The sequence below is a fragment of the Coenobita brevimanus genome, chromosome 96 (genome assembly GCF_032717465.1).
Source record: "Coenobita brevimanus isolate Jiangsu-jjx chromosome 96, ASM3271746v2, whole genome shotgun sequence".
NCBI classification, from domain to species: Eukaryota; Metazoa; Arthropoda; class Malacostraca; order Decapoda; family Coenobitidae; genus Coenobita; species Coenobita brevimanus.
The window spans coordinates 5,637,709-5,651,412 of record NC_137049.1 but is presented as its reverse complement, the minus strand read 5'-3'; the positions used below and the strand labels follow the sequence as shown (position 1 = coordinate 5,651,412).

At 43.5% G+C, this 13,704-nt stretch overlaps 1 non-coding gene across 1 annotated transcript; it reads right to left on the bottom strand.

Moving 5' to 3' along the window:
• Window positions 1-7,075: 7,075 nt before the first annotated feature.
• On the bottom strand, window positions 7,076-7,194 carry LOC145413569 (5S ribosomal RNA). Its single transcript, XR_013899753.1, has one exon. It is a non-coding gene; the product is annotated as a 5S ribosomal RNA (ribosomal RNA).
• Window positions 7,195-13,704: the final 6,510 nt, after the last annotated feature.

The window sequence follows — 13,704 nt, the reverse complement described above, 5'->3', positions numbered from 1 at the left end:
ATGTCATGTAGTGTTCTCGATCGCTTGCTCTCTACGCTCGCTCGCTTGAATAATAAATCACTGAAGAAAAGGTGGTATAAAGCCCCCTAAGCCGCCACAGTATTATAACCCTCGGTATGCAGTTCGTTCCCTGCGGCCTTGTAACTTTGTGTACCCGAAGCGCTTACAAAATAACTTGAAATAATTTTCCTATCGTAACTATACTCGTTTCACTTTAAGTTGGCCTGAGTTGTTGTTGTTCTTCTTGTTACATCTTAGGCTCCTCTGGATGTGAACCCAGTGTTATGTTGAAGGATTGTCTGTGTTGTGGTGGTGTGGTGCAGGAAGTGAGTGGGTGTGCTGTGGTGTGGGGGTGCCACTTTGCAGTATGAACATAGGGGATTGTTTGTGTGTTATATTTTGTGTTAGTATTGTAGCAGGGAAGGTTGATGTACTCGTGTCTCTGGGTTCGGTAGTGTCTGAAGGGTGTATGGCTGGTGGTGGCACATGAAGGATGCTGTTTGGTAGAAAGTTTTGGCTGGCTAGGGTGTCTGTGTGTTTATGTATGTGTTTGGTATAGAAAGTTTTGGCTGGCCGGGGTGTCTGTGTGTTTATGTATGTGTTTGGTATGGAAAGTTTTGGCTGGCTGGGGTGTCTGTGTGTTTATGTACGTGTTTGGTATAGAAAGTTTTGGCTGGCTGGGGTGTCTATGTGTTTATGTATGTGTCTGGGAAGTGTAGAGTCGGGTGGAGGAGGGGATATGTTACAAAGATAATCTGTGTAGTGTTGGGCGGTTGTTCGATTTTGTTTCTTTGTGGAGAGGATGATGCAACATAAGGTTGCAAGGGTGGGACGGATCTTGAGCTGAAGTGATGAACTGTGTGCCACTCATATTCACTTGGTCTCTGACTGAAATTAGTTATGTTTCTTGGTGTAAGCTCTCAGTACTTGTGAGCTTAGTGTCTTCTGCTATCAAGGTATTGTTTTCTGTTCTTTAAAGCTTCTTCGTGTTTGTGTTGGATAAGATTAGGGCTCAGCTTGTGCGACAGTAATTCACGTTTGTTTTAATGTATTACTTATAAGTGGAGGATGGAGTTGGGATGTATATGAGAGAGGGTGTGTGTGAAATAGGAGAAGTGATGCATAATGACAGGGGACAGGGTGGCATAGAGGCGACTTGTTTGTGGCCACCTCTTACGGGATTAAGGCGTCTGGCTATAGATAGATGGATAGACAGATAGCTTATAGTTTCCATACGGTTTGCCGAGTAGTAGCGATAGTTATCACTAGAATATGATGCTAGTCACGAATGAGTGCTGTGGAAAGGATGTAGGGCTGTAGTATTGGCTGTTTCTGCTACTGATCTGCATGACATTCTCGTATGCTTTAAATGAAACTCTGTGCCAAGTTAAAGTGAAAGGCGTGTATGTTTGTGTAGGAGGAACAAGAGACAAGGAGGTATTCTGTGGCCTCTTTTCTTTGTGCTTCTTACAAGACACAATAATAGTTATGACGGGTCACTGACGGCAAGTTTGTGAGTCAGCACACACTTACGACCTCTCATTATACAAGTTGGTCCATATATTACGCCACCCAGTTCTTGTGTGTTGCGGGCACGGCTCAGTGAACATTACCAGTGTCTACCCTGCATCATTATCTACTTCCCACAACCCTTTTCAGGCTTAGCTTTATAATATAGGCTTTAATTTAGCTCCATTGATTGCATGGTGGAGAATTCCCATAACCTTTTTTATGCTTAGCTGTATATCATTGTAGTGTATAATCTTTTATGTCCACTGATCACACGGCTGAGTAGTAATTTGGTGAAGCAATCAGAATGTCTTAGCTCATCACAAAAGCCGTCTCCGCAACACACAAGACTGCAGAGCGCCATATACTTATCACCTATATTAAGTCAAAGCCAAAGTTAAAAAGGTAAGGAAACAAGACAGAAAATTTAAGTTTTCATAATTAATACTTCATATAGAATACATTAATAGAGACAGCAATATATAATATGCATTCAAAAGTAGCATTTGTCCACAGAACATCCTGGAGGGGAGCGACCCGACTTGCAAGGCTTATCACACCATCACCACCAGGCTTCTCACGGCAGGTCAGGGCAGATCACCAGCAGCAGCAGCAAGTAATCTCACGGTTGGGGAAGACACGACACCCTGCCGCCGCCGCCGCCGCCGCCGCCGCCGCTACCACCACCACCACCACCACCACCACCACCACCAGGCATCGCAGAGTAGGGGAAGACACCACACCACCGTCAGGCTTCTCACGGCAGGGCAGACCAAACTTCAGCAGGGTATGACCAGTGTGGCAAGGAAGCAGCGTCAAGGCAGCAGACTCCAGCACGACCTGTGGACCAGATGTGTATTAGTTCAAATCAGTGTTAGCTTTAGTTATTTAATCTTCTATCTATCTCTATCTATTGCCAGACGCCTCAATCTCGTTTGGGGTGGCCACAAACAAATCGCCTCCAAGTCGCCCTGTCCCCTGCCATTTCACTGCCCTGCTCCCAACTCACACCCCCCTCTCTCATATACCTCTCCACCCCATCCCTCCATCTCATCCTCGGCCTTCCCCTCCCTCTTCCCCCCTCCACCTCACTCACATACACACTCTTCGTCATTCTTTCACCCTCCATCCTCTCCACATGGCCAAACCACCTCAGTGTGTTCTCATAACGCTTCCTATCACATCCACATCCACACCACAACGCTCCTTTATATCCTCATTCGTCAGCCTGTCTCTCCATGTGACTCCACAGGCTCCTCTTAAATAACTCATTTCCACTGCTCTCACTCTTGACTTGTGTCCTTCCAACAACGTTCAAGCTTCACTTCCATACGTTAGAGTTGGTATCACAATACTGTCATGTAATAACTTTTTCACTTCCATGCTCACTTCCCTGTTTCTTATCACTGTTTTCAAAGAAACAGCAACCTTTCTTCCCTGCTGTACCCTTTCAAGCACTTCACCCTCCAAACCTCCATCCTTACTCATCACACTACCCAAGTACTTAAACGTACTCACATTTTCCAATTCCTCACCATCCAACCTCGCTGTACATTCACTGACTTCACCTCTCTCAAAGACCATCACTTTACTCCTCCCTACATTCACCTTTAGATTCCGTTTCTTACACACTCTCCCAAACTCATCCACCAAGCCTTGCAGCTCCCCTTCGTCTTCACTCAACAACACAGTATCATCTGCAAACAACAGTACAGGGAGTTTCCAAACACTCTCCTCTCTCACCAGGGCCACTCCAACATCCACTACCCAACCTTGTACCTCTTTTATTACCCCATCCATGTATAGATTGAACAACCATGGAGACATGACACATCCCTGTTTCAAACCAACTTTCAAAGAGAAAAATTCACTTAGTTCACCATCCACACGCACTGCAGCCTTCGCACCATCGTACGTACTCTTCACAGCATTCAACAACTTCCCATCTACTCCATATATTCTTAACACTTTCCACAATCCTTGTCTATCCACCCTGTCATATGAATTCTCCAAATCCATGAAAGCTGCATACAACTTCTTTCCCTTCTCTAGAAACTTTTCCACTAAAGATCTAAGAATGAATATCTGATCTACACAACCTCTTCCTAAAGCCTCCTTGTTCTTCTCCAACTAATTTTTCTGTTCTTTCTCTAACTCTGTGAATAAGTATCCTACCATACACTTTACCTATTATACTAAGAAGACAAATGCCCCTATGATTACCACACACTTCTTTTTCCCCTTTTCCTTTGTACAAGGGAATAATTATACCTGACTTCCAATCCTCCGGGACTCTACCTTCCTCCCAGGCCAATCTGCACATCTTCCACATCCATTCTACTACTATCTCTCCCCCATGCTTCAGCATTTCACCACACTCTCCATCAATTCCTGGGGCTTTCCCCGATTTAACTTTCTTCATTGCTTCCACAACTTCTATCCTACTGATTTCTTCCTGTCTTCTCACCTCCCTCCTTCTCCCAGCCATTCCCCAGCCACTTATACTCGCATTACTTCCATCCTCTATGTTCAACAATTCCTTAAAGTATTCTCTCCATCTGCTCACTTTTTCTCCCTTCTCCACTAGTAATCTACCATTTTTATCTTTCACTCCCCTGCTAACTTCACTTCCACCCTGTCTTACTCTTTTCACCTCTTTCCATAACATTTTCTTACAGTCCCTCCACTTTACACTGAAACTCCTTCCAAATTCCTCATCCACTCTCTTCTTACTCTCTCTTACTAATCTTTTCACCTCTCTCTTTCTTTCTACACATAACTCTCTCTTCCGCCTCTCAACTTCTTCCACGCCCCTATTTCTCATCCATTCATTGTATGCTTTCTTCTTTTGTGCCACAGCCTGTCTCACCTCTTCAGTCCACCATGCTGTTCCTTGCACCCCCCTCCGTCTTCTCTTCCTTCCACACACCACATCACATGCTGCACATATTTCTTCTGTAATTATCCTACACACACCTTCCACGTTTCCCATCTGCTCCAATTCATATTTGCCCAATCGTTCCTCCACTTCTCTCTTATACTCTGCCTTTTTCTCATCCTCTTGTAACCTTTCCACTCTCCTTGCAACTACTCCTTCCTCTCGTCTTTCCCTTCTTCTATTCCTCCATCTTACTTTAATCCTAATTCTGGCCACCACCAAGTAGTGGTCAGAAAGTCCACTCCCCCAACCTCTATAAGCTCTTGCATCCATTACACATCTTCGCATCCTTTCATCCACACACACATAATCAGTCATTGCCTTCCTTTCATTCAGTTCACCACCCACCCTTCTCATCACTCGCCATGTATACCTGTGGATCATTTAAAGCCTGAAGAGGATATTGGCCACCATCTTGGCACTATTCCTTGTAGCACCTTTTTCTTAAGATTATTTCTACGTATGTTATTAGTGTATCTTAATGTGTAATATGCAAAACAGGCAAGAAAGAGGTGCTAGGGAGTCTCAGACAATGGGAATATGTATCTTATATCCACACTAAACTAAGTGAATAAGTCTAAAATTTAGGGACCCAAGGCTAGAAGAGCTTAGTTATAGTGATGTATTTTATATCAGGAAAGAGGTAAATTATGCTAGTCTTCACTCAGTTCAAGTCTCTGAAGCCTATGTGAGCCTCACTTGTTAGGTACAGATCTGAGTCTATTAATTACTTAGTGAAAACGTGAGCCATAATTCAACATGTAATTATTAAGTCATTATATTCAGATGTACGAGTAATTGTAACCAATAAAATTTATGTTACGAGTTCTGAGTATGTTATTGACCCCCATGTACGACAAAATGGTGTCCTTGAATACCTGACTTTCTGGATGTATCGAAAAAAAGGTCAGATTGGCTAGATTTTACGAAAACACGAAAAGTTACAGATTTATCAATAATAATCAAAAGGACTAACTGTACTAACGTCAAGACAAAGATGGACTGATAGAATATACGGGGCACAACTGATATGTCTCGGAAAAATAAAACTCCCCAAAATAAATCCTGGGACACTGTATAATACCATAAGAACACTACCTGCCTCGATAGAGAGGAGCCAGACCAGAGTGACAGGCCAAGTAATCTGGTCTACGTCTGTCAAAGAAGTAAGCTGTCAGGTCAGCTGTTTGTCATAACCTCTGAACCGACATGCCATCGCCACCCTTACCCACCCACCCACACACACACACACACCTCTATCGTTAGCTATGGTCGACACTGCTTCGGATATCATGTGTTGTATGATGATGATGATGAGGGGAGACCCAAATATTTTTTGTTACTTGTAAAATTTTCGATCCAACCGTTTTCTATGATTAATAAAGGGGTAACTAGGGTAAATTTATTGTTTTTAAAAGCCTCTCCTCGGGTTCCTACGCTACTGAGGGTGCAATGAATGTTACTCTGTGGTGTATTCCATTTATTAGATTGCAATAAAATCAATTACACACTCGTAGACTCCGTTTTAATCACCCCTTGTTGCTGTTGCTCCTGCTGTTCTTGTGGTCGTAGGTTGGTCTGTACGTGATCCCAGTGGACTGCAGGCTGAATTTTCCCTTTCCTGAAGTCCACCGTCCTCCTGTAGGGAGATAGGGGGCGTTTAGGGGTGGTTATATGACCTAGCAGCTGCACCGCCTGTTGTGGTGTGCTGGGGTGTTGTGATGCATGTATTGTGTGTGTGATGATATGGTGTGCTGTGCTGGGACAAAACCTACCCATTAAATATATATAAACAGTAAAAAATAAGTCAAATAATGATCCAACCTTCCGTTGTACGTCTGGCAAACCAATCTTTCAGGCACTCGATCGTACAGCATACACAACACAATAACTGTACCAAATCATCAAAATCCCTCTAAAAACATTAATTTATCGCTAGTGTATTACCTTATCGTGGAAAATCAGGTGGAATTACAAGCAAATTAGGGAGAATAGACTGGAAAATCCTTCGAGTTGGGGTCAGAGTGGAGTCGGGGCGAGTGTGGCAACGAGAAAGACATCAGTTGCAGCCAGACCTCCGTGGTGTGAGGTCTGGCATGCAGCTCTACTCTGCCAAATTCACTGGCTCGCTCTGTTTCGCTGTGTCTCTGTCTCTATCGCTGTCTATCACCATTTTTATCTCTATGTCTCATACACGCACACAAACACAGATTTACACCATACCATCGTCATTGACATAATTATATACTGTATCATTCTTTAACATACGCACCTCCCAACCTCTCTCTGTCCCTCACACACACACACACACACACTCATGCACAAAAACAACATACACTATACCTCCATCCGTTGAGTGAGATGGTATGCGAGACGAGAACAAGGCCCTCCAAACAGGCTACTTCTCCCCCACTGGTTGTGTTCCTGGAGCGCATACCTCCCTGGGTGATGAGAGTGGTGGTGTGGTTGGTTGTGTTGTGGTTCAGGCCCTGGTGCTGTTGGGGATAAAGATTCATTCATTCATTGCCAGACGCCATGTATCCCAAACGGGGTGGTCAAGGGCTTAGAGTTAATTGTTTTACAGGGAGGGGCACTAATCCTCCACCAACCCCACTTGACACGTAGGGATGCCAACAGCATCTGGTGTTCCCAGGCGGTCACCCATCCAAGTACTAACCAGACCCAACGTTGCTTAACTTCGCTGATCGGGTGGGAAGCGGTGAACTCAACGTGGCATGGCCGTTGTGAAATTCCATCGACACAGTATAAACATAACTCATCTATATCATGATTTAACACACACACACACACACACACACACACACACACACACACACACAAACCCAACCCCCACACACTCACCAAGCACCCACAAACACCCTCACTGTTAGACCACTTTCACTCACTCTACTTAATAAAATAACCTGATGTTGACTAGAATAGGAGCTGTCCCAACCATGACAGGGTTAATGTTACCAGTATTAACACTATCAGGCTCCTAGGACTCTATCTAAGCTCTAGAAATAGTCTGAGTTAGCTAGAAAAAAGCCCAGCACAATAGGAATACTTGTATGAAATATCTGACAGTACTATCTCCCTAAAAATGTTTCAAAATAATCTATATAATAAAATCACACCTTATGACAGTACGGTAAGAAATATGCTCTAGAAGAATCCTCTAGAAATATGCTAGACATATGCTCTTATGGCCAAGTTTTATACAGAGTTAGGAATGTAGATCGAGAGTAAAACTACCGAGATAACGATCCAAATATGAGGCTTCGAAGAATAAGGTGAAACGAAGCTTATTAACTTTATCTATTTAACTTAGTATCAGTAATTTGGTAGGGCATAATCAACAGCAAATAATATAGAAAGAAGAGTCATGAGCTTGGGAATTAACATACATATGGAAAAGTGTACAAGATGGAGTTCGACTCGTAACACTGGTTTCAAGGCAATATACAATATGATCTCATTATTTAACCTAGGATATGATTTGCACGAGATCTAAGTCAGCTGTATTAATTCTACGATAAAATATAGGAATATAGCACTAGAAGTAGTCATAATAGGATAAACTGACCTTAAAATGGCGGAAACCAAGCGCAGGTGGGGGTGGGTAGGCGGGTGTGGTTCTGGTGGCGATGCGGTGAACTAACCAAGCTGATGACGTTATGGCGGCGACCACTGCCTCTCATTTGAACCCCAGACGCCCTACACGACGGACCTCCTGGCTCCACCTGCCCAGCTGATGACTTTGGCGAGTTTTTCTCTCCATTTCAGGTCTGTTAAGGGAATTTAGAAGTTTATTATTTCAAGCGTGACTTATTTTCCAAGTTTTGGGTGGCTTTCGGCGGAAAAGAAGCTCGAATTTAATTTATATTATTTTTTTCAAGAAATAGCCAGATATTCTTAGGAATTTTACCGGTCTCTGCAATATGTCTGCCAGTGAGGTGAAGGAAGCCGGCAGACTGTATTTTCAATTTAGTGAAATATCAATGCTGCCAACACCAAGACTCTTGTCCTCATTACTGCCTGCTGTCTGCCTAATTCATTTTTAATATATATAGTTTTACAATAAGAATTTTTCCTACTCTGCCACAAACAGTAAGACTGGCAATAGGCCACGTATGTTGGTGCCTGATCGTGACTAAATCCTCCCGTTAACCCCAGTGAACCGATGACTAATTATCCGATTTTATTCCTCGCAACTGAGGACAACCGCATTTACCTTATTTTTACGAATTAAAAGAATTATGGGTATTTTCTGTAACTAGGGATAGGTTTTCAAAATGTGGGGATTATTTTTTCAAACTGGAGAGGTTAGACACAGCCTTCATTAATCCTTTAACTACGAGAGATCCCTGAAGCTGAATAAAAGTCTGGTGGTTGTCTGATAGCAGACTGGAAGGGTTTATTACAGGATCAATTTCTGCCACTGATGTGCCTTCAAGAATGCAATTAACTCCTTCAATATAGCGTATTTTGCTTATTATTCTCGCTATTTAAATCCGCTTAAGAGAATTTTTTGTCTAGTGGGGTCTGATATAGCCTTAACCCCTTCACAATTACAAGTCCTATGTTCAATAAAATCGTCTGAAGCCAGCATGCTCCAAACAAAAAAGATTGTCATAGAACTGAAGAGGTAACTGATTTCGGGTTTTTTATTGTTTACTACAGTCGGGGTATTTTCATTTTTTTTTCTTTCACTAGGGGTAGGATTTACCCCTGTTTCGAATGATTTAGATTAATTTCCACCACAAGTGATGCCTAACCCCTATTTGGGGTTGAAGTCAAATACGAAATAAAATCCTTGAAATCGACCGAGATAACTTTTTTTTTTTTTTTCATTTTTTTCACTAGGGGCAGAATTTACTCATATTTCGAATGGTTTTGAGGCTAATTCTCGCCTATTTCTTTCTTTATTAAATTAACCTAAAGTAACCTAACCTGCCCTAACGTAATCAAACTTAACCCCTAACCTAAGATACATCTGCGAAGGATATGTCATAGAGAAGACCCCCTCCCTCTTCTAATTTAAGGAGTTTGTCATAGGAAAGGCTGGAATACCCGACGGGCTTGACTGTAATAAATGGCGATAATACCCTGATTTCTGGGTCGTTTTTATATCAATTCTCTCATTAATCTGGTCCATAATATCGTTCTTTTACTTCCTCTGTCACCAAGCTCAGTGGCAGAAATAGAAAATGCTATGGCTAAATAAGTCTCAGTAATATAAATGACATATTCGTATTTCGCCTCAATCTTCGTCTCCACAAATTAGCTAAACTCTGCATTTTTTTTCCAGGCTCTACTTCGCTCGCTGGCACAATGTTCAGCAGCAGTGAGGGGTGAATGTCAAGCAAGAATTAACACCTTCACTACGAGAGATGCATGTATGAACCATGAAGTTACCCGTCCTGCAGCCCACCATCCTTTTGGTACTATCAGTGCCACCACATGGTGTCCCTCTCCAGCACCAAAATGGGTGGATGGAGGCTGCTTTTAATCCGTTCTGTTGGACACCCTTCTTGATCTGAATAAATCCGTCAGAGGCAGCCAGAATACAATTATACAGGCGTCATCGTACTGAAGGATCAACACAGCAGCTTCAGCAACAGGAATATGCAATAATTTTGTAAATTGCTATTATATTTGCTTATAATTTTGCGATAATCGTTGTTCCAAGTGAGCATTTATAATTATATGAACAAACGAGTAAACTCTTGAATGCACTACTTAATCCTTTACATGCACTTATTAATAATCTCTTGTAATAATATGCCCTAACCTTTTATACTTATATGGTTTAATCTTTTTCCCCACAGGTTGCCTCGCTGGTGTGTAGTGATGGTAGGGTGGAGGGCAGGCTGGGGTGGGGGTGGGGGGTAGCCAGGAGCAGGGAGGGTCATGGGGTAAGCTTAGGTAGGTTAGGCAGCAGAGTTATGGTCAACTAGGTTGGCTTTCTAGGCCGGGTAAAGTTAGGCGTGGTAGACTTATGTCATCTATTAGCTTACGTCGTTGATGTTGGTTGTATGGTTGTCCGGCCGGACATGTCTGTGGTTGTCGTTGTTGGTTGCTGGACACGAGTTTGTCTGAGCGGCGATACACCACCAACGGAGGAGCGACAGCATCATCAGCAGCAGCATCGTCGTCGTCCCCGTCGTCATCAGTAGCAGCAGCAGCAGCAACAGTAACTTCAGCGATGAGACAGGTAACTGGATGATCCTGAAATGGAACTGAAATTAGCCAAATGTAACACATGACAGAAAATTCAATTCTGAATAATGGTTGAATATTAATCTTAAAGAGTAAAGACCTATACACCTAATGTACATATTTTTTTTTTCCTAAACCTGTATGTGGCCTTATTTTGATATAAGACAGCACTAAAAGCAGATTAAGTTTTGATAATTGTTTTTTTTTCACAGGCGAGCACAGAAGAGCGGAGATGCATCATCGACCACGCAGCTTCCCTGAACCCGATGTGCTGAGAGGGAGCGAGGACGGGAGAAGGGGTGATGGAGCAGGACGGATGGAGAAGCGAGGAGAGACGGGCAGAGGAGCGAGGAGGCGAGGAGATAAGACCCACGAGGGAACGAGCTACTACATCAGCGGGATGCTGGTGTGTAAGCTGTTGGCAACCTTTCTCTTGTGGCCGTATTCTTGTTAGCTCAGTAGGATATCTCCAGTCCGTTTACCCTAACCTGACAGATATCCATAATCTCTTCATGCTCAGTGGAAAGCAAAGTGTAATCAGACTGGAGACTTTGACTAATAATCAAGGGGAGGCGGTGGCTCAATCGGTAGAGAGGTGCCCTGCAGTCCTACCGGACCCAGGTTCAAATCCCTGCTGGGACAGGGAACAGGTTAAGGATCTGAATTTCATAAAATCAGACTTTACAGATCTACCAGAAGACCCGCCGACATGTCGAAAAAATACCCCCGCTAATACCAATATAAGACAGCCCAGCTATGTATTCAATATGAACAATGGGTGTTAGCGTCGAAGTGGTGACATGTAGAGGTGTATGGCATGTAGGAGGACTACTGGGCCTTGAGAGCAGGCTGTGAAGCCTATGCCCAGAATCGGACACATAAAAAAAAGAAAATCCTACCTTTTAGCGTAAGTCCATCGAATTTCATGTAGCCACGACATACGTAATGAAACAGTTAATATATTACACATACCAGTAAAGGTGTGAGTGGTAAAGGCAGGTGAAAACAGGCTATAGCATCCCGTTACTTGTAAATGCTAAATGTTACTCTTTTTCTTACCTTAGACATTGTGTAGATACTGGACAAAATGTATAGGAAGATGGCACAATTATGCAAAACAAATCGTGAAGGAAGAGGTATTAAAGAAATCTAATCTCATGGGAACGTCAATATGCTATCACTAACATATACTGAATTAAGACAACTGATGGAGAATTATAACCGAGAACTGTTGCTGTGACTGTTAATCTTACAGACTGATGCAGACGACGAGCCTACGACGAGGGGCGCAACCTGTGGCGTCGACGTGGGGGTGTTGTGTCGGCGTGAAGGTCGTTGTGTCGGCGTGGAGGTGGTTGTGTCGGCGTGGAGGTCGTTGTGTCGGCGTGGAGGTCGTTGTGTCGGCGTGGAGGTGGTTGTGTCGGCGTGGAGGTCGTTGTGTCGGCGTGGAGGTCGTTGTGTCGGCGTTAGGGGTGGGTCGTCGTTGGGGCCTACTGTGTCGGCGTTGCGTGCGGCGTCAGCGTGGGACTGCAGCGTCGAAGTGGAACTGCAGTGCTGGTGTGCAAGTGCAACAAATACGCCAACAGCAGCTGCAATGTTAAGAAATAATTTAAGTTTTCAGTCTTGTGCTCAAGTTTGTTCTTAAGATTGCTAGCTTGTACCTTCAACTTGACACAGCTACCAAACATTAAGCAAACCAGAGAGAATAATTGTGAAAATACTACTAAACAAAATTAAACAATTCACGTCTTTGGGGATGTAACATGCTATCAAAAGCTCTATCTGTCTGCACATGCGTAAGTTAAAGACCACATGCCTTTTTCCAGCATTTAGCCTTTAAAAGTGCATTGCGTAATACTGTAAAGAACATTCCCATAAAATCATTCATTCATTGCCAGACGCCATGTATCCCTAACGGGGTGGCCAACGGCTTAGAGTTAATTGTTTTACAGGGAGGGGCACTAGTCCTCCACCAACCCTACTAAAACTTAGAAGAAATGATGCAGCAGTGTTCATGTTCCACAGGGATGCAGACGGCATACCTACCACGTTGGGGAAGTGGCGGAAGCTGCGATGTGGGCAGACGCTGCGGCGTGGGCAGTTGTCGTCGTCATGAGTGGAAGCTGTGTGCCCGGCGGAAGGTTCGGATGCTGCAGTGGTAAGATAAATTTGCTGTGTGATAAATCTGCTTATACTTGCTGACCTTAAACTTTTAAAATATCTCCATGTGTAACTAAAACATCCTTGTGCATACAAACACCTTAAGAGAACTGCTGCTGAGACTACGTTCATCTTGCAGGAGGTGAGGAGCTGCCGAGACATAGCTGTGATGTCGCCAGGATTAGATGAGGGCGGGAGATGAAGCGTCAGCGTGGGGAACTGTGGAAGCTGTAAATGGTAAGATGTGTTTTAGTGTTATCTGACTCTAATTACATGTCTTGGTCAGTTAAATATCTGCACGACAGTGAAAATAAACAGCCATATAGAAAAATAACTTGGATGTCTGTTACAAATACAATCATCTTTCAGGCGGATGCTGAGGATCGGTGCCGGAGTATAGACCTGAGACGCCGGGGCCTGTGTGGGCGTCGTAGGTGCCCATGGGAGCGTCGTCGGGGCCTGTCGGGGTCTTCGTCGGCCCTGTGTGGGCGTCGTCATGGCCTGTGTGGGCGTCGTCTGGCCTGTGGGGGCGTCGTCGGGGCCTGTGGTATTGCTGGCAGCTGCAATGATGAACAGTTTTGTTGACAGAGGTAATCTTGTTGGCATAATGGACTTGGTGCCTCTTCCTAAGTGATTTACTTGTCACTTTAATACTTTTATGTGAAAAATAGATATACTTACAGCATAACTGAAATTATTAATGTCATTAAGTGCTTTTTCAACAATTTCCTTAAGATACCATTGTCATAAGAAGTGTTAATGAAACAGACCAAGAAGATTACCGCTCAGATTCCATGTCCAGTTATAGATGGCGAATAATTATGGGAAAAAATAGTTTATGTAGCAGATGAAATAACTCTGAAATAGCTTATCAG